This window comes from Podarcis pityusensis (assembly GCF_964106645.2).
Source record: "Podarcis pityusensis genome assembly, chromosome: 9".
In the NCBI taxonomy this organism is placed as follows: Eukaryota; Metazoa; Chordata; class Lepidosauria; order Squamata; family Lacertidae; genus Podarcis; species Podarcis pityusensis.
This window is the reverse complement of record NC_138034.1, coordinates 55,075,149-55,098,505: the sequence shown is the minus strand read 5'-3', so window position 1 is coordinate 55,098,505 and position 23,357 is coordinate 55,075,149. Positions and strand designations below refer to the sequence as shown.

Sequence of the window (23,357 nt, the reverse complement as noted above, 5' to 3'; positions counted from 1 at the left end):
ACTCTATTCCAAACTTAAAAATGGAAAGCGTAGTGCTGGTGGTCAACAAAAGAGGTTTAAAGACTGTCTCAAGGCAAATCTTTAAAAATGTAGTTTAAACACTGACAACTGGGAAACACTGGCCTGCGAGCGCTCCAGTTGGAGAACAGCCTTTACCAAAGGTGTCATGGGCTTTGAAGACACTCAAACTCAGGACACAAGGGAGAAACGTGCTAAGAGGAAGGCACGCTTGGCAAATCCACACCATGATTAACTCCCACCTGGAAACCAATGTCCCCACTGTGGAAGGACGTGTGGATCCAGACTTGGTCTCCACAGTCACTTACAGACTCATTGTTAAAACCGTGTTTATGGGAGACAATCTTACTCGGCGACGAGTGATCGCCAAAGAAGAAGACAACATAGAGGCTACATGTGCAGATGATCTGGAGCTGAGTTGATGATGATGTTGATGGTGGTGATGATGATATCATCCCACCAATCTTTTGGTCAGCTTCTCGGGGCTATATCCATTAAGTTTCCAACCCACTTCATGCATTTGATGAACTGGGCTCATGCCACGCTAAGCTGCTTGGCCTTTAAGGTGTGACCAGACCCCTTTAATTTTGCTTCACAGACTAACACAGCTATTCTTCTGACATTTGAGTAGGAGTCGGCAGAAAGGGCCACAGTAGACAACGACTCTGAGACAGTCTCTGTTACAAATGTCAGCTTACTCAGATGACTCATCTACAGCGGGGAAATGCTAACACTTGTAACCTGAGCATCTGAGAATAGAAGTCATAATGATTCTGGAAATAATCCGCCACACCTGCTTCTAATTCAGATAAGTGATTACAATGAGCAAGACCAACCATGTGCCAATGCTTAGGCTTACAGCACATTCTACCAAGCACAGTGTAAGAGCCCATTCACGTGTGAAGCAGGGAAAGAAAGACCAGGCTGCTGCTGCTTCTGTTTTTCCGCTCTTTGCTGCAGCCTGTGAAGTGGGACTTGCCTGCATCACTCACAGGGAAACCTGTGCATTCCACAGATCAATCTGGCTGCTTTTGGATCTCACTATTAGTAAGGTTTTTGTTTTAATTCCACTCTTCCTCCAAGTTGAACAGGGCAACCATAAGGTGAGAAAGTGTCTTGAGCCAGCCCTGGTTTCCACGATGCAGTTAAGAAGTCCTTCTATTAATTTCTACTTTTGACAGCTCAGCTCATCAGCTCAACATATGCTTGGATACTGAGCAGTTAAATTTTCATCAGGGACAGACAATTGCAAGCAAAAGTGGTAGGAGTTGGCAAGTATCTTGTTTCGATGCAACCTCAGGCCTTCCCATTCTGTACACATCGAATCCTATCTTTTTCTGTTGTTGACCTGAGTGCCATCTGTTGTTGATGTATGACCGGCCAATCACTCTCCTGAATTGCATGGCAGTCCCTTTTCCAGTGCCCTTGTTTGCTTTACTGAATGTCGCCTTGGTTCCCAACCAGTTAAAAAACTACAAACCAGCCAAGGGAGATAAGGCTTTTTTCCCCCAGGCCTGGATACTGCCCACTACACAGTAATTCATACACGTAGTTCTTTTGTTTGAATACAATGCACCTGGGCAGACAGAGAAGTGTTTTGGGAAGAGCTACAGCATCTTCTATTTGGGTTGTCTGTTCTGCTGACCTTATTTTTAAACTGCAGGCCTGTATTGATTGCCTGGGGAAAAGCTGAAATCTAATGATCCCATTGCAGAACTGTCAAAGTTACTTTCTTCTGTTCTATTTGCCATTAAAAAAAATTTTATGTGTAGAATAGTTACTGGCATCCTAACTTTCAGTGGCTCTCCATTGAATTGTTAAAACCTGCCTTTTTAGGAATGCTACTGGGTCATTAATGTTTTAAGCACTTTTGATTATTTGTTTAATTTGCTGGAAACTATTTTGGTGAAATTGGCTTTAGGAGCTCCTTTTTATTTTCCTATTATTTTGTTGTGTGTGTGTGAGTGAGTACGGTAAGTGTTTAACCATTATATTATAATGGTTGTTTTATTAACAACTTTGAGCTCCGGTGAGGAAAGGTTAAATATAAATACTTTTAAATAAAGGAGGAAATTGCTATTTGTTTGTAAATTGTTATTTGTAAATCCTTCACCACCACCACTGCTGGAAACTACAATACATGCCATCCCACAGGCTGCAGTTGATTTCTTGTGTTTTGTGGAGAACGGTACCCTAAGCCAGAGAAGCTCATTCCCTGCATCGTTGTGTTGCTGCCTAGGATTCTGAGCTTCTCTTCTCCACATCCCTTCCCATATATGAGATCACTCCTTTCCCATACTTTCCCACAAATGCAAACCAATCAAGCTGTTGGTCTGCGCTGAGGCTGAAGCCCTGCTGCTATATTGCAGTAGCACTGTGAAGGTGGTGCTGTACTGTATGGGTTAAGTGGAAGTAATCAATTGTGCATCATTTCCTATTAGAAAATCACTCCATGGCAGCATATGCATAATGACTCATGTGACTGCAATAAATGAACTTTTCCCATCTGTTGCAAAACATAGTGAGAGTGCTCTTCAAGGAGATGGGCTGGTGTGTCTTTTCTGCATGAGCATGGCCATTGCTGTAAATTGCAGAGAAGATTTTGCAAGGCATGGAGTAGACATCCCAGGTGGAAACTGCAGGTTATTAATGGACTGCTTGCCTAATCATGGAGTTGGAATGGTCCTTGGAGGTAATCTTTCCTAACACCAGTTCAGGATCTAAAACACAGGGTGCAATGGCAGCATTCCTGGCAGATGGTTGTTCAGTATCTGATTAAATACCTCCATTAAGGGCTTGCTTCTGCTCAAACAGGCAGAACATTGTGTATTTCAGCTGTGAGTTTCTGACATGTTCAGGACTTCAGTGGGTGGTGGGGAAGCTTCTGTGGAAAAGCAACTCCAGGAAAAGGCTCAAATGGACAAGAGGACAGCCATGGCTCTGGTTAGCCCTGCTAAAATGGTCTGAGTGGAATCTGGGCATTCCTCTCTGCCAGGTGGATGTCTGACTGTCCGAATGAATAATCAGAATGCCTGGGTCCCTGAAAAGACCAAACCCATTGGGAAGGAAGACTCCAAACTGCAAAGAATGCTGCTTTTCTGCATGGAATCATGGGAGTGGTTGCTGTGAAAACTGGGGAGAAGTTCTAAACAAACTTCAGCGTGTGAAAACAGCATGTGTGGAAACAAACTTCCAGGGTAGGAATTCCAGCTCCCTGCATCCAGCTAATAGCCCAGTTTTGCAGTAATATGGCTTCTGCTCAGCTGACAAGACTCACTGCTGCCCCCCTCCCCCTTTTCCCCTATTTTATACTGTTCTGTGTAAATCATTGGTTTCAGTGATTCATCCTTCTGGGAGCAAAGAAGCAAGTGCTCTTGGATTTTTCTAAATGAGAATTTAAATGGCTGTCAGCCTATCCGCTGATAACAGAAAACAGATTGTCAGTGCAACGGGGATGCAATCAAGTCAAACAATTCCAGGGAGAGCAGCAGAAGGCTTAATATTAGGATAACTGGCATTCACAGTATTTGCTAATGACTTAACAATTATTTGTGCTGGCATGATATGCAGAGAGAAACTCTTTCTATTGAATACTAGAGGAAGGGTTGTCATCAAGGTGTGATATTTTATATATTGTGCATGCATGCATGCATACACACACACTACTTGGGTCTTTCTCTGTAAAGGTTAATTCAAATGCACTACTTCTATCTGTGGGTGTGGAATTGCATGTGTGAATGTGCCACCTTCTGCACATGCAAAACTAGGGTGTCAGGCAAAAAAGCATCTCATAAATTCCTCTCTGCTCTGCTATCTTTCCCCTTGCAGAAACATGGAGAAGAATTCAAACATGGCATTATCTGCCTACACTCTGAGATGACCCAGGAAGGACTGTATCACATGCTATTTTTCCATGTTTGAAATAGGACTGACTACTGGGGCCTTATAACATTAAGATAATTCCACAGCACACAGTATGCTGAGATTTGGTACATGCAGCTGAAGACACATACAAAAAAAAGTCAGAAAACTGGACAGCTGAACTGGGAAAAAATGAATAAGTATGCCAAGAGTTCTCTATTTTCACCAACTCACTAATTGCACCCAACAGATTCATCAGCCCAAGCTACACTTGTGGTCTCACCTAATTGCTGAGAAGCAAAGTTTACATGGAACCCCTCAAATGCAAACTTCATTACAAAAGAATGGGAATCACGTGAAGGCAAAATTCTTTTTTAGTCATTTCAACCTACTCTGTTCACTTGTGCATTCTTTTTGTTGTTTGTAAGCAATTGCAAGGTAAACAAGGAAAGATCAGCTTCCATCATGTGTTTGCTAACAGCAAGAAAAGCACCATTCCTTGCTTCAAGATTCATTCAGAAAGGAAGGTTTATTTTTAATTTAGATTTTGCATCCCTTCGGGGGGGAACCCCCATACCAACCAACTGTGCCATTTCAAACCTGAAAAGCCAATCCAATCAATAACTTAGTGTCTGAGAAACATAGCACCGAAACCTTGCAGAAAGTAATACATCTGTCACAGTTGACAGCTTACCTATCTTGGGACTTTAGTATGAGAGATGAGTAAGACAAACCACTTACCTAGGAATAACCCCATTGAACCCAGTAAGACTTACTTCTGAATAGACATGTGTTGAATTGCATTATAAGTGTGCTTTTAGATATGGGAGTGCTAAAAGAAGTTATGCCTTAAAGCTATGGTATTTTGCTGTAACAGTGCTATCTTAGCCTCACCTACACAGAAGTAAAACCTATTAAATGCAATGGGGCTTGCTCCCAGGTAAATGGGGTTTGAGCTGCAGCCTTGAACAATTTTAGAATCAACAGATTACCATATCTTCTAATGCTTACCAGAGTCTGAGTAATGGCATCTTTTGATCAGTGTTGTATGATGTTCGGTTACTGTTTTAGGACTCAACATGGATTACAAACAGTATGTTGTTATTTTTTAAGAGGCATATGAGCGTTTCACAGTCCCAGCACTGACATTTGATGCAGAAGAGACTTGCCACTTACTTTGATTCAGACTTCCAGAGCTTGCCAGAGTACAGAACCAACAAGCGAGACAGGAACGGACACGGCAGGGGACATTGCTGTGCAACCTCACCTCCACACAAGAGTGAACCTGCTCTGGGTTCCTGCCAGCCAGCCAGCCAGCCTCCTGAAAATTAGCTTTAAATGCCACCCTTCCCACTTTCCATTTTTCTCTTTCAAGGCCACATGCACACCATACATTTAAAGCAGTATCAGACCACTCTAAACAGCCACAACTTCTCCAAAGAAGTCTGGGAGCTGAAGGTTGTTTAGGGCACTGAGAGTTGTAAGGAGAACCCCTAGTTGCCTAGGTACAGTTCCCAGAGTGGGTTAACAATCAATCCCTCTTCACAGGTAACTCTGGGAATTGGAGCTCTGTGAAGGGAGTAGGGCAATGGTCAGCAACCTTTTTCAGCCGTGGGCCGGTCCACTGTCCCTCAGACCTTGTGGGGGGGCCGGACTATATTTTGGGGGGGAAATGAACGAATTCCTATGCCCCACAAATAACCCAGAGATGCATTTTAAATAAAAGCACACATGCTACTCATGTAAAAACACCAGGCAGGCCCCACAAGTAACCTAGAGATGCATTTTAAATAAATGGACACATTCTACTCATGTAAAAACACGCTGATTCCCAGACCACCCACGGGCCAGATTGAGAAGGCGATTGGGCCACATCCGGCCCCCGGGCCTTAGATTGTTAGGGGATTCTCCTAACAATGCTCAACATTCTTAATAAACTACAGCCCCCATGATCCTTTGAGGGAAGCCATGGCTGTTTAACGTGGTACTTTTAAAGGTATGTTATCAGGGGGTCCAACTGACAGTCAACGTTCCATGACTACCGATCACGCTCAGTTCATGTGTGTGTGTGTGTGTTTGGGGGGATACGTGTTCTGACCTGATCTTGCATTAGACTACATTCCTATCCAGACAGCTAAATGCACATCTGCTAAATCCTGTCGTGCAGTCTCCGTTTTTGTTGACAATATGACAATTTAAGTAAAATGCACAGGATCAAATACTCCACTGCAGAAGGAGGATGAATGGAAGGTTGGATCTGAGAAGGTATAGATGAGATGAAAAGACAACAACGATCCATGGAGAGGGAGATGGAAAGAGAGGTCCAGAAAGCAATAGAGAGTTAGAGGAGGGAGAGGCAACAGAAGGTGGGAAGGGAAACAGTTTGGATTACCATGATGTCTGAGTCAAGTCAATAGCAGGTCTTTGGTGACTAAGATCATAAGGCACACCTGCTGATCAGACCAACGGCCCATCCAGCATACTGTTCTCACAGTGGCGGACCAGACAACTGTGGGAAATTCTCAAGCAGGACCCGAACACAAGAGCACTCTGCCCACCTGTTATTCTCAGCAACTGGTACTCAGAGGCATAATGAAGGAATGATAAATTTGTGTCTATAATTACATCTTTGGCCTAAACTGGAATAAATGTCCCATTGCATTGGGCATCAAACAATCCTATATACTCACTTCAGCTAGAAATAAGTCCCATAGAACCCAATACATGTCTGCTGTATTGGGTTTGATTATTAACCTTGGGCAGTTCCTAACTTCTTGAATCTATGTGTAAATGACTATAACAGAGTCACTGCTACCTTACAGGTTGAAATGCAGAACATAATTGAATAACACTGTGTGGTTTTCCTTCTGTCTGTGTCTCTCTCTGTTGCCAGCACAGCTAGTGTTAAGAATGATTCAAAATTTCCCCTAAGGGTATGCAAAGAATGCTTTATAACCTGGGAACTATGCAATAAAGAGGCAAATGGAAAACGGCATGAAAATGGTAATAAAGTGTGGATTTTTTTTAAAGGTCTCTTTTATAGAATAATCACGGTCCCTCTTTTCTTGAGTCTGGCTTTAAAAATCCCTCTTTAAAATGCATGACAAAGGAGTGTCCTACTTTTTTCGTCTTTCCTCTCACACACTCCAGCTTTGGCAGGATGCTAGCCAGACAAAATGGGCTTGTTGTGGGGTGTGGAAATCATGTGTTTTAATGATATTTCTGTTTGTTCTTCACAGAACATTTCTTCTTAACTTCTTCATTATTTGGGGGGAGGGGAGGGGAAGGAGGCAGGTTGCCAGTTGTAACCTATGGAGCAAATGATGGGTTATAATGCTTACCAACCTGAAGCACTGAGGCATTTTTAGCAAAATCTCTTTTCTACTGCAATAAGAGCTTTTACATAGCAAAAAATGTTCTAATGATTGATGAGTTGGCTCAGTGCTAGAGCACTTTCTTTGCATGCAGAAACAAACCAAGTTGAATCCCCAGCATTTATAGGTTGGGCTGGTAAAGACCCCTGACTGAAACCCTGGACAGCTGCTGTCAGTCAAAGTAGACAATATGGATCAAGAGTGGCCAATGTCCTGACTTGAAATAAGGCAGCTTGCTATGTAATATTTCATCAGAGCAATACAGCCAATCACTTGGAGATAAAAGAGGTACCACTGGAGCCAGAAAGTGCTACAGCAGAGGATGATCCAGGGGACAACCAGAAGGCCAGAGGGGAGGCATCTGAGCATAGTGGAAAGGTGTGCATTGCTAGGAATCACAGTGATGGGAGAAGTCTTTGTCTTTGTCCTGAAATAACAAGTCACATCACTGGATGTAGATCTGCCCCAAGTATGGGTATGGTGCACCACTTTTTGTTGTGCTCTCCACAGTTTCTTGTTTATTTATTACATTTATCTCTTGCCTTTCCTGCAAGCAGCTCAGTTATGGTGCACATAATTTTCCCAATTTCATTTTAGTCCTGAAATAACCCCGTCAGGTAAGCAAGGCTGCAAATGTGTGTGTGTGTGTGTGGACCAATGACACTCAGTGAGCTTCATGGCTGGGGGATGATTTGAAGCTGGAGCTCCCCAGTCTTAATTTCGACACTGGAACCGCTACACAACGCTGGGTCTTTATCCAGTTTGTCTTGGGGTGATATTTTACAGGAGCCACCAACATTGTGCAATGGGCACAAGTGTGCCCACGGAGTCCTTCCCATGGGCTCAAATAGGTTGGCTACCCATGTTAAAATGGGTATCATACTCTCATTTGGAACTCTGATGTCTGAAAGTCAACTTAAAACTAATTATAGCCTTAAACCTAAAGTTGGGGGTATTGCATAATGGACATCTCTCTTCCTTGTGCTGTATTAGTTTTCTGTTAGATTAACAGTCAATAGAACTCTGCAAATATGCAACACATCTATCCACTAATTCCAATGATACACTGTGCCCTGTTTATTTGAATCCATTGCAAAGTAGGACAGTATGTTCACTTTAAGGTTCCACAAGACTCTTCATCCAGGAAGCTAATGGAATGGCCATAGTTTACTGGTAGATCTTCTGCTTTGCATGTAGAAGGTCTGAGCTCTGAAGTTCAATCCCTGGTATCTCCAGAAAGGGCTAGGACTGTCCTGCTGCCTCAAACCCAGGAGAGCTACTGCCAGTCAGTAAACAACAGTAAACAACAACAATGGTCTAAATCAGTATAAGGCAGCTTCCAATGCCTGTTGCTTTTTTCTGCAAAAGGCTAATATGGCTGCCCCTCTGAAAATAGTCATAGAACAAAAAGCCTGATTTTTTGGTGAATGAAGCCTGTGCTTCGAGCTCAACCATTTTTTTTTACATAAGACAAATTTGGTATCAGACACAGGGATTCTATCTAAGTTGAACCGTTGCAAATGAAAACAATTCTGAGGAAAACAATCTGGTCTCAAAAATACATCGCAGTTTAAAGGGGGCAGGAATCTAGGTCACAGAGACCCTCCCATCTAGGATTTCCCCTGTCAGTTGTCAGTTCCTTTTTTTGGTTTTGCTGAGTTTGACAGCCTTACGGAGCATCAGATATGTGTGCGAGGCCCTTCTCTTGTGGGAGCTGGGGAGTGGCAAATAAATCAAAGAGAGCAACCACAAAAAAACTAAAGATGACACAACCCTCTGCTAGACTTCACAAACACATCTGATAGAGGAAAGAGGCACACCATGTGCACACCACATGACGCCAGAGAGAACTGCTGATTATCAAAGCTACGCTGAGAAAAACACCAATTCTGAGCTGCTGGAAAACTAGGAACACAAGAAGCCGCCTTCTTGGTCCATCTAGCTCAATATTGTCTACCCTGACTGCCGGTGGCTCTCCAGGGTTTCAGGCAAGGGCTGCTCTTCCAGCTCTACCTGGAGATGCTGAGGACTAAACCTAGGATCTTCCCTATGTAAAGCAGATGCTCTAGCACTGAGCTACAGCGCAAGGCCAATTTATGTGATCAATGTCACATATAATTTGAACCTGAGTGTCAAGTATATGCACGGAGGACCTGGACAGAAGGAAGACTAAGGAAGACTGCCATAGACAGAGAAAAACCACTTGGCATCTTAGTATTTCACTTGGAGCACCAATAGTGCCATCTGCACATGTCTGCTCATAAAGAAGTCCTATTTAGTTCATTGGTGCTTATTGGCAGATATAGTATTGCATTCAGAAAAGTGTGACTTTGATCCTCTCTGCCTTTCATAGTCTGCCCCAGCCCAGCTTTTCACTGTGTTCTTATGGGTGGAAAAGAGATTCTAATTTGCACTGACAACTTCTATTTATTTATATTATATTATATTATATTATATTATATTATAGTCCTGTCTTTCTCTCAGTATAGGACCCACAGTGGCTCACAGCATGAATTAAAACAAATACAGTGGCTTTACAGACGCTTCAGGTTACAGACTCTGCTAACCCAGAAATAGTACCTCGAGTTAAGAACTTTGCTTCAGGATGAGAACAGAAATTGCGCGGCGGCGGCGGGAGGCCCCATTAGCTAAAGTGGTATATCGGGTTAAGAACAGTTTCAGGTTAAGAACAGACCTTCAGAACGAATTAAGTTCTTAACCCGAGGTACCACTGTAGTTAAAAATAGACAATCAATATAAATATTAAAAAATTCAATAAGTTACCCTATTTAAAACAGCACTGGAAAAACTTGTGGGTTCACTAAAGGTGCCTATGCAGATGATGGGACAGAGAGAAAGGTTTTCCCAGAAGATCTCAAAGCCCCCAGGCAGGCTCCTATGGGGGCTATGGTCTTTCAGATAACCTGGACTCAAGCCATATAGGGCATCGGAAGTCATAACCAGCACTTTGAATTCTGCCCAGAAATGGATGGGTAACCAGTGGCACTGTTGTAACAAGAAGTTTCTGTTCCCCCTTTAGCCAGCTCCTTTCAGCAATCTGGCCGCAGCATCTTAAACTTGCTGAAGTTTCCTAACACTTTCCAAAGGCAGCCCCACACAGCAAGTTACAGCGATCCAACTGGGATGTAACTAAGACATGCATCACCATGACCAATCCCAGATTGGGTGCAGCTGGAGCACTAGTTTTCAGTGTGCAAATGTATGTTTGAGTTTGGAGCCAGTGGGACGGCAGCTATTCCACGTTCAATTAAGTTGAAAGGTGTGATTGTGCGTAAATGGCATTTCTGATGGCATTTTCCAGTTTTATAGATGGAAACAGGTTGTGTGCAATGAGGTCATCTTTTCTATAATCGTGGCTTTGAGTCCATGGAATTGCTCCAACATAAAATTTGTCTGTGAGCTCTTCTCATTAGGCGGCTGCTAGCAGGAGCCTGTGAGGTAAGATGAACTGAAACAGATGTATACTGTGGGTTGAAAGACCCCGTGGAAGCTGACTGTAAGCTGCTTTCTGTCATTGTGCCAGTCCTGATGCTACCCCTCCATACCAGTAGGAGCTCAGAGATCCTACACACAATCTCCTCCTCAATGCCTTCGTTTATCTCTTGACTAACTCTTAAGAATCAGCCATTTCTTCACAGGCCACTCAATATTCCTGTACAGATGTGATCAAGTGAAATTTTAGCTGGTGCAGAATATGGCAGCGAGGAAAGGACATTAGTTGAGTGATTCAGCATCTGCTGTGCATGCAAGAAGTACAGTTTCCAGCATCTCCAGGAGGGGCTAGAAAGGTCCCCTGTCCGAAACCCTGGAAAGCCACTGCCAAGCAGTGCAGACAATACTGAGAAAGGTAGACCAATATTCTGAATCAATAGCCTCATATGTTCCTGTGTTCAATAGCCTTTTCATTCCTTCACTGGCTTCCGATTCATTTCTGGTCTCTGTTCAAACAACTAGTTTCGACCTGCAAAGCCCTACACAGCTTGGGACCTCAGTACCTAAAACAGGAGTGGAGAATTGGATCCAGCTGGCAGGCCTCCCCCACCCCACTGTGTGCCACCTTTGACAGGCGGGTGACTATTACAATGGCAGGTGAACGTATCAAAGGGACGAGTTCCATTAGCTGCACAAGAGAGTCCTCAATTGGGAATTCCATGGAGCAGCTGATCCCGGTGTAGAGCTTGCTGCCAAAGAGTCCCATCTGCCAAAGAACAATCCAGAGTGTGTTTTATGCTCCCAATTGGTCCTTTGCAGCTTTTACTTTCCCCCCTCCTACACACACACCTGGCATCACTTATTATGCCAGGTGTGAGACAGGTGGGCAGGATTTGTGGAAGCCAGCCTCACAAGCCAAATCAGATCTGCAGGCTGGTGGTTCCCCACTGCTGGCCTAAATAGATGCCTTTCCCTATGAGGACTTAACTGTGTCCTAAGATAATAAACTGAGATCCCTCTACAAGTCTAAAGAATGGAGTGTGGCAATATGAGAGAGAGAGAGAGAGAGAGAGAGAGAGAGAGAGAGAGAGAGAGAACCTTTTCAGGTGTCTACAAGTGACATTTGGAGCACCAGGAAGACCTTTCTGTTCATCCAGTCTTGTTAACATTTTAAGATTTTTAATGTAAATTGAAAGAGGCACAGATTATTATTTTAGTCTCATTTTTGCAGCATTTGAGCATTTAATTGAACTATTATGGTCCTTTATGTTTTTTATGTACATGTTTTATGACTGCTATTTTATTCTATACTTTGATTTGTGTTGTGTATTGTCTAGAGGTTAACAGGCAACTAATAAATGCAAAGAATAAATATTAGAGGGTCAGCAATGTCAGCAGTAGCCAAAGAAATGGGCTGGAGACACACAAAGGGGCAACATCACCACACTGAAGTCTTTTTCTGGATCAAGCTAACCATCACATTAAAGCTGCAGTAGCCTCCAGGAATCCAATATCAGTTCCTGGTGTTCTTGATAGCCTGCCTTGTCGCTCTCCTGTTTAGGAAGGAGAAGAGGGCATGTGGCCAAAAGACACAGTGTATGTGGTGCCAGAGGAACCCTGAACTGGAATCAGTCCTACTGCCCTGTGTAATGTGTACTTTGTTAGGAAATAACTGGGGAATGCCAATTAATCCTGAAGTCCCACATATGTGGGAAAGTAAAAAAAAAAATGGATGACTGCCTGAATTCAAAGAGCACAGGGCTTTGCTCACCAAAACTGGAATATATGCAGTGTTTGCAAAACACACGAAATATAGGTTGTTAGACTTTTAAATATCCCATGACTGAGCGATCATAATGTGCTTCCCACACCTCTACCCCTCTCTCACAGTGAATAGACCACAAACTTAAGTTTAAATGCTCACTCACTCATCACTTAATGCTACAGCATGAACAATGCAGGTAAAAACCAATTCTTGAGTACAAAACACAAAAAGTATCTTCAAACATGGAGTCTGGGCTGGGGAGTTCCAGGCTCATGTGTCTGGCTAGTTATGGGAGAGAGGGAGAAAGGGGGGGGGAGGGAGGGAGAAGGAAACAAGCCTTTCTTCCTCCCTCCCTGAAGGTGACGGGGTGTGACCTAATAGTGCCTTATCTAGAAATTTACAGCTCTATGGTCCTTAACCCCTTCATTTACTAACTAGCATAGACTTAGACATGCATTTTTAGCTTTGACTGCAAAATCTCCCACAACCATGCAAAAAAGTGGAGTAGTGGACAATTACAACCCTGTACCCAGCAGCTGTACCCTCTTGGAATTATTTCAGAGCTTTTGTGCTTTACCTTGCACTGTGTTTACAAGGTAGCTTTTACTGCCAGGAAATAGCAATAGAAACCTGGAAGGGAAATTTTCAGGTTTCCACTCTAGTCTGATTCAAAAGGGGCTCTGAGAGATGAGTAATACTAGGTGAGTAATACCAGGAAAACATCATTGCTACTAGATATAAGCAAATTAACTGGAGATCACTCCCAGAACAGAAGTAGATCCTGGAAGTAGTTTTCCTAATTCTCATAATGTTTTTAAATTAAGTAGTTTATAGGATGATAATTCTTGATAGGAAAATTTACCACTGTGTAGACAAAACTACATTCATTTGTAGCATCCATGCACATGATGAGAATTTTACTGTCGCCTGCTCTTTTAATAAATCTAGAGATGTGTAGCTGTAGTGAAATTTTCACTGCATATGTAGCTGCTACAGGCAGCCAGATAGCTGATTAGCTAAGTTTGTCCTTGGTAGTTTATTGTCTGCAGCAACCCATAATAAGAAATTTAATTCAAGCATGACAAATCAAACACAAATGTGTTTCTAACTTTCAGGTTGCTCCTTCATACTATGTCTGTCTGTCTCTCTCTCTCTCTCTCTCTCTCTCACACACACACACACACAGAGAGAGAGAGAGAGAGAGAGAGAGAGAGACACTCACACACAAGCTCCCTGATATGATTATAAAAAATGATGTAAAACCTGAATTTTTAATTTACATTTCTGTTTCAAGCGTGGTTTTGAGGAGAGGGGCATGGATATTTAATGCTGAAACATTGATGACATAGCTACAAGTATTTTCTATTTATTTATCTTGAAATATACCATAGATTTAACATGCACAAAATGCACATTATACGAGATACAAAAGCAATCATTACAGTCATTAAGCTAAAAATCATGTAGCAGCAGCAAGAATTATTGAAACAAAACAATTGGCAGTATTATTTATTGGATTCTAAGGAGAGCTTAAGACGTAGCAAAGAGTTGGTCTCCGTGAGGCAAGTGGCTCAGAAGTCGACAGGGATCATGTGAGAAATGGTCAATTTGTTTAACCTAAAAGACCCAGTGGCAGGGTTGGACATAACTCAAGCCATGGCTTGAATGAGTGAGACTGTGGTTGGTTACTCAGAGGAAAATCCTCTGTACTTTATTCTTCCTGCTACTGCACTAGCCAGGGCTAAGCCATTATTTAGCTTAGTGTTCTGTCCAAATGTATGGTTTATATTCCTCAAACAAACCACAAGTGGTAAGCTAAGAACAAGCCTCGGCTAAAGTTCACAACAAACCATGAGCCCAGATTTGGACGCAATGCTAAACAAACCATAGCTTAGCTCTGGGTAACACAGCTGCAGCAGGACAAAATGAGGAGCAGAGTAGCCACAAGTTTTCCTCTAAAATCTTGCCCACTTACACTTAGCCAATTAAGTTTTGTGTGCAAACTGGTCTGGTCTCTTATTTTAAGCTGCAGTTCTATATATACTTGTCTTGAAGTAAATCCCATTGAGCTCAATGGGATGGGTTTATGAGTAGACATGCACCAGACTGCACTGTCGAGCAATGTTTTTCATTGCCTAGCAAAGACCACCTTGGCAGTCATGGACAGGCAGAGAGCAGGTGCATGAAGTTTTACTTACAGGTTTAGCATTTTCAGCATAAATTTCAAGGGCTTAAAATACATTTCAGGAAGGACATTTTCATTCACTCCCTCAGCATTTCGAAATGGTTTGAAAAAAGGAAAATCAAAATTTGAACTTATAAATGATTTTGACCCGATTCACACTGTGTCACAGCATGCAGCCTCTATGCACGGTGGGCTGTGGTAATTAAAGTTTGTGAATTGCCTCCAGCCTCCAATAAACCCACATCAACACCACAAGAAGATGCATACAGTCTGCACAGTCACAGAAAAACTTGGGGTTGAATCCTTGCCCATCACTGAAGCTCTGGTTGAAGGAGTAAGAATCTCGGCCTAGTAACAATCTTACTAGGTTGCTTCAAGGACAATACTTAGGTAATACTGTAACCTGCCCCAAACCCTTGTGGATAGGGTAGGAAATAAATTTAAATATGTTAATTGAAAGCCATGGTGTCAATTAGCAGCCCTGGAGACCAAGCTAATTCAGAAAAACATAAGGCGGACATTTTGTAGCCAAGGGTTACATTCTGTGGTGAAATGATATCCCGCTGCTTTGTTCGAACTGCTGTTCTTGGTTTTGGCTGTTAAGAAATAAGATCTCTTGTTGAGCATACTGAAGTGCTTCTCAAAAATAGCCATGCCACACCTAGAAAAGTAAGCATTTCAAGAATGTCCTCATTTACTACATGCAGCTCATGCAATGTCCTCATTTACTACATGTAGCTCAGAGAACAAAGCATGCTGGTGTGTCTCTTTTGCTATGCTATATAACAAGAGAAAAGGGTATCAAGTAAGCTGCATGCAAAGTATTCCTAAGAAAACATGTTTTCTTTATGATCTTCAGGCTGCTCAGGTCAGCAGCTGCTTCTTTTGGTGGGGGCTAAGAAGCACTTCTCTTTTTTAAAAAAAGAGCAACATATGTCATAGCACAGGAGGGGGAACATTGGCAAGGAAGGGGTCTAGGCTTGTTTCCAAGCTGGGCGAAAGCCAAAGAAGATTCCAGGCAGACAAGAACCACCTGTTATAACATAGAAGGACACAGATCAGGGCAGGGAGAGGCTTAAAAGATGAAATGAAAAAAGGGAGGTGACCTTATGGATCATTTTACTAAACATAATGTGCGTAAATATAGAAACCTAGTTCCATGCATCTATAGGCACTGTGTTTTGAGTAAACTAAGGTGCCCAGCAGTCCCTGCGGAGGCAAACCAAGGTTGCTTCCTATTCAAACATGGCACTGTTGCCCATCCACTGCAAGAACAGTATAGCAGAGTGTTAGTTGTGTTGCACAAGGGCAAAAGCAAGGCAGGGGGACTGTGCAGTCACCTCATGTGAACGCATTATTTTATATATTTATTCCACAAATTTCAAATACTGTTGGGTTGTAACATGAAATAAGAAACCTCTCAAAGTGGTTTACAATAAAATTATCAGTAAAAAAATACAACAGCAGCAAAAACAACCATCCAAAAAATAGTTTAAACCAACAAGAAGCTGAAAATCAGATTAGGACACCTGTCAACATTTTACATGTATGGATAGGCTTACCTAACAAAAATTCTTTGAGTAGATATTGAAAAAAGAACGAGGAAGGCACCAGCCTGATGCCAATAGGAAAGGAGTTCCAAAATGTGGGTGCTGCCACACTACAAGATTGGTTTATCCCAGGAAAAGGGTATTATGTGGCACCCGTAACAGTGCCAGTTTTGCAGACAAAGCATATACGTGGTAAGATGGTAAGGGTGGTTTAACCATCAAGCCCACTTCCCAGGGAACTCTGGGAATTGTAGCACTGTGAGGGGAATAGGGGGTCTCCTATCAGCTCACAGCACCCACAACAAGCTATAGTTCCCAGGATTCTTTAGGGGAAGTTGTGACTGTTCAAGGTGGTCCCATACTGCTTTAAGTTTATAGTCCTGTTGAGGACTTAGTCATGCTGATAGGAGACCCATTTAAACCAATGGTGCTTAAGTTGGTCATAGTTAAACCTCATTTATTTCAATGGCCTAGTAATATGTATGACTAACTGTGCAATCCTAACCATGTCAACTCAGAGGTAAGTTCTGCTGAATTCAATGGGGCTGACTCCCCAATAACTGGGGTTAGGACTGCAGCATAAGTATGGATCCAATCCATAATCTTTGATCAGGCTTACTCCTGTATGTTGTGGTAAGAGAGAATGCCTATCTCTCATGTCACCACCAATTATGCCTCAGATGTTGATGGGACCAAGAAAAGGTGCTCACTGAAGGATCTTAGCAGCCAGACAGGTTTGTATAAGGAGATATAATCTTTCAGGTAGCCTGCGGCAAAGCCATATAGGGTGTTAGGGGTCATAAAGGTAAAGGGACCCCTGACCATTAGGTCCAGTTGTGGTCGACTCTGGGGTTGTGGTGCTCATCTCGCTTTATTGGCCAAGGGAGCCAGTGTACAGCTTCCGGGTCATGTGGCCAGCATGACTAAGCCGCTTCTGGCAAACCAGAGCAGCGCATGGAAACGTTGTTTACCTTCCCGCTGGAGTGGTACCTATTTATCTACTTGCACTTTGACGTGCTTTTGAACTGCTAGGTTGGCAGGAGCAGGGACCGAGCAACTGGAGCTCACCCCGTTGTGGGGATTCGAACCGCCGACCTTGTGATCGGCAAGTCCTAGGCTCTGTGGTTTAACCCACAGTGCCACCCGCGTCATAACCAGCACTTATTACAACTGTGTGGGTACTATCCTATCCACATTTGCCCCATTGCCCCATCTCAGTGGGGTTTACTTTCAAGCAAACATGCATAGCATCATGGCTTGTTGGCACACATGGTCTATTTTTTAAAAGCTGAAAGAACTTAGTATATGTAGTTTAGAGAAAAGAGTGATTAAAGGGTGGAGGATACAGTAACAGTTTGCAGATTTGGATAAAACAGGTTAAAATGGCACTTTTTTGCAACCAAGTTGCTCTAGATCAGGGTGGTCCAACTTTTCATAGCAAGTGGACTGCAGGAGTACTTTGACACAGATCCCATGAGCAGAATATATATTTCCACAGCGTAAATTAAAGTGTTGGCAATATATTTAATATGATTTAATATACACAATATAGTTAATTAAATATATGCATAATTAACTACACATTTAATATATTTAAATGATATTTCAAGTAATCAGACTTAATTTTTTAAGGCTTTAAGATGTAATTTCTTGAATGTTGCCAAGGTCTGCCAAAAGCAGCCTGCAAGCTGCAGATTGGACCACCCTGTTCTAGATTGTCTTGATAATCCTGTCAGGACACTATAAGAACAGTCAGGCAGTGGAATAAATTGTCAAAGGAGGAAGTGATCATGCAACGTCTCTGAAAGTTTCTAAAGAAAGGAACGGAGGAGGTTCTGCACCTTTTAGCCATGCACAAGACTCTATGTGCAACAGCTCTGAATTAACGTCTCATGGGCCTCCTTAAACAGGGAATTCTGAGGGTTCTGTGAAAGAAAGACTTGCTCCCTATGTCCACACATTCAAAGGGCGATCCTATGGCAAGATCTGCTGGGATGAGCAGTTTAGGATTTCCAGCTCAGCTGGGATCAGCCAGCATTAACTCCCCAACCCTGGCTCAGCAGTTCAGAAGCATGCCAGTGCAAGTAAATAAATAGGTACCGCTGCACGGGAAGGTGTACCAGTAGCGGTTTAGTCATACTGGCCCCATGACCCAGAAAGATGTCTGTGGACAAACACTGGCTCCCTCAACCTGAAAGTGAGATGAGCACCACACCCTATAGTCGCCTTTGACTGGACGTAATCGTCCAGGGGTCCTTTACCTTTTTTACCTTTCTGCAGGTGTAATTTGCTTATTCTGACTCAGCCAGCTGAACCAAAGGTGGCAGGGCTGAGGCTAATATAAATTCCCCAAAGGGGCATTCTGGGGGAGTGGCAGAGGCAGTACCACAAACGGGGTACTTCGGCTGGATCCTAAATCCATTCTCCTCAGTTCACATCATGACCTGACAACCTGGTATGACTTGCTATTTTAAAAGCTTGTTTACCCTCTGCCAGGCTTATGCAGAACAGCAGCAGCATCTGCTGAATGAGTTCTAGATCTGTTGCAACTTTAAACCAGATTCTGGTGTATGGGATTGCTCCCTGAAGAGTGCAGTCCTATCTATACACATCTGTTCAAAAGGAAGTACAGTGATACCTTGGGTTAAGTACTTAAATCATTCTGGAAGTCCGTTCTTAACCTGAAACTGTTCTTAACCTGAAGCACCACTTTACCTAATGGGGCCTCCCGCTGCTGCCGTGCCGCCAGAGCACAATTTGTACAGTGGTACCTCGGGTTACATACGCTTCAGGTTACAGACTCCGCTAACCCAGAAATATTACCTTGGGTTAAGAACTTTGCTTCAGGATGAGAACAGAAATCGTGCTCCAGCGGTGCGGCAGTGGGAGGCCCCATTAGCTAAAGTGGTGCTTCAGATTAAGAACAGTTTCAGTTTAAGAACGGACCTCCAGAACGAATTAAGTTCTTAACCACTGTATCATTGTGTTCAATGGTGCTTATTCCCAGGTAAGTGGATTTAGGATTGCACCTTTAGAGTCAGCTTAGTTTATACAATCAGTAGAAAAATGGTGAAGCCCAGTGTCTTTTGTAACATCTACCCTAGTGTGTTCTTCTTCTTAGTTCATAATAATAACCATTATAAAAATATATACCATCCTATTACATATCATAAATCATATTATTATACAGGTATGTAAAACTATTCAGTATGGTTATGAAATATGGTTAAGAATGACCGTCCACCTGCTGTTTTTTTATATATTCTATAAGCTGCCCAGAGTGGCTGGGGAAACCCAGCCAGGTGGGTGGGGTATAAATAAAAATATTATTATTATTATTATTATTATTATTATTATTATTATTGCGTGCTGTTATATTCTACAGCAAAATACAAATGCTTTAAACGAAAACAATTCATCAACACAAACTGTATCACTACAAATGTGCAAAACAAGTTTCAAAGCAACAAACTATCTCCATGTGCTGCTTCAGTGTTACTCTTTTGTATCTAATGTTTGTGCGTATTTTTGTGCAACACATGTTTCAATTGTACAGCGTCTGCCATGTTATCCTGTATTTCCATTCGGTGGAACTTAAGCCTATGGATTGCAATAGGTTTAGGAAGATATTGCTCTGTATCCATCCTTTTTATTTGTGACTACACATTGACGACACTCCAAAAAATGATCCAATGGTTTGGATCAACTTTTCTCTCTTTCCTCCTTTTTTCTTTTTCTTTTTAAGTGCAACAAAAGGCAGTCTGTTCTCGTTTTACAACTTCTTAAAAACAAAACGCAGGGTGGCTTTTCAATGAATATGCTGCAACATGCAGTCCAGTCAAACATGCCCGGACCCATTGATCCCACAGGACTGGGCTGATCCCCTCATGACTCTCTCTGAGCCAACGGATTCTTCCGTCTGCAGCAAAACACAAACCACCAAAGAGTTCCGACCTTGATCGGTGCCATCCACGTGCTGCTCCCCGTGCGCTCACATGCCCGGCGTAAACAGGAGGTGGGACTGGAGGAGGAGGAGGCGGCGAGAGAAACCCCGCGGACTTTGGAGAACTTGGGCGCAGCAGCCCTTTAAAAAGCACCGCCGAGCCCGCGCTTGCAGCCAATGGCGCCCGAGCGAGCGCTGAATATGCAAATCGCGGGGCGGGGCCTGCGCCCGAGCCGAAGTTCGCCTTGCCAAGCAAGCAAGCAAGCCATTGTGGGAGCCTCTTGCTGCTTAAAGAGCCCTCCCTCCCTCCCTAACCAGGAAACAACATCTGTTAAGAATGACAGCTCCTTGTTTTGAGTCCTTTGTCTGCAACTGTGTCACATTATCGGGGCTGCAGTGCAGCAGCAAGGAAAAGGGCGGATGGGGGGGCTGGGGAAACACACAAAAAACACGCGACTGCTTTCTGGCATTTCCTGCCCTTCTGGTTTTAGAGCCGAAAAAGTGATTAAAAAATAATAATAAAATCCACCAAATACCCCCCCACGCGCGCGTTACAACACCACCCTTTCCTACCCGGCTCCCCTGTTAGAACAACCCAATAGAGATATCCCAATAAAAAGTCTCCCACGCCTTTGTGTGGGAAAACCCCCAAAGGGGGAGAGGCTGGCGTCTCTGCCAGTAGCCAGTAGCCCAAGCCCGCTCGCTCGCCCGCCCGCCCGCCCGGCCTGGCGCTGTTGGGGAGACGGCGAAGCAGCAGCAGCCTCCCCCTCTCCCGCCCTCGTTCGGATGGCAGTCACGTCCGCCGCTGGGAGCGACGCTGGGGCTCCGCCGAGCGAGGAGGGAGCAGACGTCAAAACGGCCTTATGAATATTGATGCGGAGGCTAGGCTGCTTTCGTAAAGGAGCAGAAGGAAGCAAGATGGCTGCCCTTTAGGATTGGTTAGCAGGGAGAGCAGATTGCTTCGGCTGGATTCGGCGAGGCGGAGGGGACTGCTGGAAAGAGGTCAGAGGCGCGCTTCTCTCTCTCTCCTTCTTCCCTCTCTCTCTCTGTCTCTCTCTTTCCCTTTCCCCCCGTTCCGAAACGCTCTCCTTTTCTGACCTCCTTTAGCAGCCCGTGGGGCTCCTTGGTGTGACTTTTAGGGAAAGAAACACACACACACAACTCTCCGCGGGTCCAAATGGAAAAGAAATTTACAGCAGCTTCGCAAACATGGCTGACAAATAGAAAAATTCGAAGCTATTTTGGGGGTTCCTTCCCCCTTCTATGTGTCTAGCTTTCGCCTTGTGAACTTTGCTGTTTTAGCTACTTGGGTTTGGGGTGGGTGAGTCCCCCCCCCCCCTTTGTGTTTGTTGGACAGAGAAGTCGATCTGCTTTAAGTTTTGCTTTTTTTCTGTCTTATAAAATTGCACTTCTTTTTCCTCCTCTTAGCTTCCACGCTACACCCCCCCCACCCCCAGTTGCAGCCGCCCTTTAAACGTGTGTTCTCGCTTACACACGTGCTGAGTTCTTAATCGCGTCCGGGCTTTATTCTGGAAAGAGACTCCCAAGTGGCCTTGGGGAAAGCAAGTTTGCGGAGGTCGCTTTACAAAATTAAAAAAATCGATGGTTGGGTTATGTGACCAAAACTTTAAGAGTATATGCCCTTATTTAAAAAATAATAGCAATAAAGTGGAAGAGGGTTTGTGATCTCTGGGCAAAAGCAAACTCTTTCTTGAGAGGTGCCTAGCGTTAGAGGGCAGGGACGTTCTGCCTGGACGCAGCGGGTTAGAGAGGCGTGCGTGCGTGCGAGATTTTTAATGTGTGAAAGTGGTTTTTTCCCCCGGCTTTGTGCTTTTCATGAATCAGCTCTCATTTGGTTTACCGGTGAGTGACAAGCAGACACAAAGGCAGGCGCAGTCCAAGAGAGAGGGCGGGAGGGGGGAAGAGAGAGAGGGGCTGTGGACTTTTCAGGACGGCAAGGTCAGGGGCGCAGAAGGAAAGTGAAGCCCCCCATCCTGGGGAAGGAAGAGAGAATTGGAGAGGACATTTGCTCCCCGGCTTCTTTTCTCTACCTTTGCAATTCTCTGTGCTATCTTGGCTTCGTAATTGCTGGATCCCGTGATGAGAGCCAGTTACTCAATGTGGGCGGTGGGCGGGGGGTGGGAGGACGACGAGGGAAGCTTCCTTATGCCCTTTTAAAATAATTGCCATTTAACGAGATCAAGGCTACTAAACCATAATCTACCCGGAATGTGCCAGTCAAATGCAAAACGTTGTGCCTTCTTGTATTTATTATTTAGCATTAAACCTAATTCCAATCACTCCCATAGGTCATATGTTAGATCTGTAATGGGAGCTTTAATCGAATTGGAAGTGTTTCTTTTTTGCCACTTAGCAGGCTTTCTGCAACAATACTTGGGTGTACGTTATATACAATTTGCCTTTGTAAACTGATTGTGGTGGGGATGGAAGGAGCTGATGTGATCTTAGCAGCTTTCCACTGAAACGTTCGCTCTGATGATCTCATTTTGAGATATGTTTTTCCCCTCATGGTGAGTATGCAAATACAAAACCTGATACCATGAGATGGTAAGCAATGGTAGAATAGGACTTGTCTGGCTGTTATATATTCACAAATGGATTTTTAAAACAATGACGGAAAAGATGCCTTCCCTCTGTAGAAGAAGGTCAGTGGGTGGTTGTTTGCTAGCTAATAAGGCCATTGTATTTGCATTTTAATGGCAGGCTGACACTCCAGGAAGAGGGGTGGAGAGGAGGAATAGCAATAGCCTTACAGTCATTTGTGGAATTGCATGTGTATTCCATGATGGCACTTTCAGTTGAGAACTAAAGCCAATAGAACAGAGCTTATTTGTAAAACAATTTCAGCAGATGGGTGTTAATGGTCAAGCATAATGAGCAGGCTTCAGTTATTGGGGTGGGGGGTTGATCAGAAGGCAGAAACAACCCCATACCCAATGCATGCTTTGGTCTTAAACAAAAACTAAAAAACACCAAACCTCCCCAACACGAACCTGTTGAAACTCCCTTGTGAGTTCTTGCTACTCTTATCTCTGTTAACAAATTCACTCAATTAGCTTGTGTCCAAGCTGCAGTCTGCTTTGAGAAGTAAAAGGGATGTTAGCAACAACTCCCACATTACTCCTCAAAGGTTAATGTGCTTTGTTGACTTTTTCTGGTTACATCAGCGGAGGGTTGATTTTTTTCG

At 43.5% G+C, this 23,357-nt stretch overlaps 1 protein-coding gene and 1 long non-coding RNA gene across 3 annotated transcripts in view; both read left to right on the top strand.

Moving 5' to 3' along the window:
• Positions 1–23,357, top strand: part of LOC308485094 — an 840,425-nt gene that overhangs the window by 728,084 nt on the left and 88,984 nt on the right. The gene's annotated exons all lie outside the window — the stretch shown is intronic.
• Positions 20,895–23,357, top strand: part of TET2 (tet methylcytosine dioxygenase 2) — a 77,452-nt gene continuing 74,989 nt past the window's right edge. For both annotated transcript variants that reach the window (XM_081020273.1, XM_081020272.1), the window contains exon 1: positions 20,895–21,151. The gene's annotated coding sequence lies outside the window, so the exon portion shown is untranslated. The remainder of the gene's footprint in view (positions 21,152–23,357) is intronic.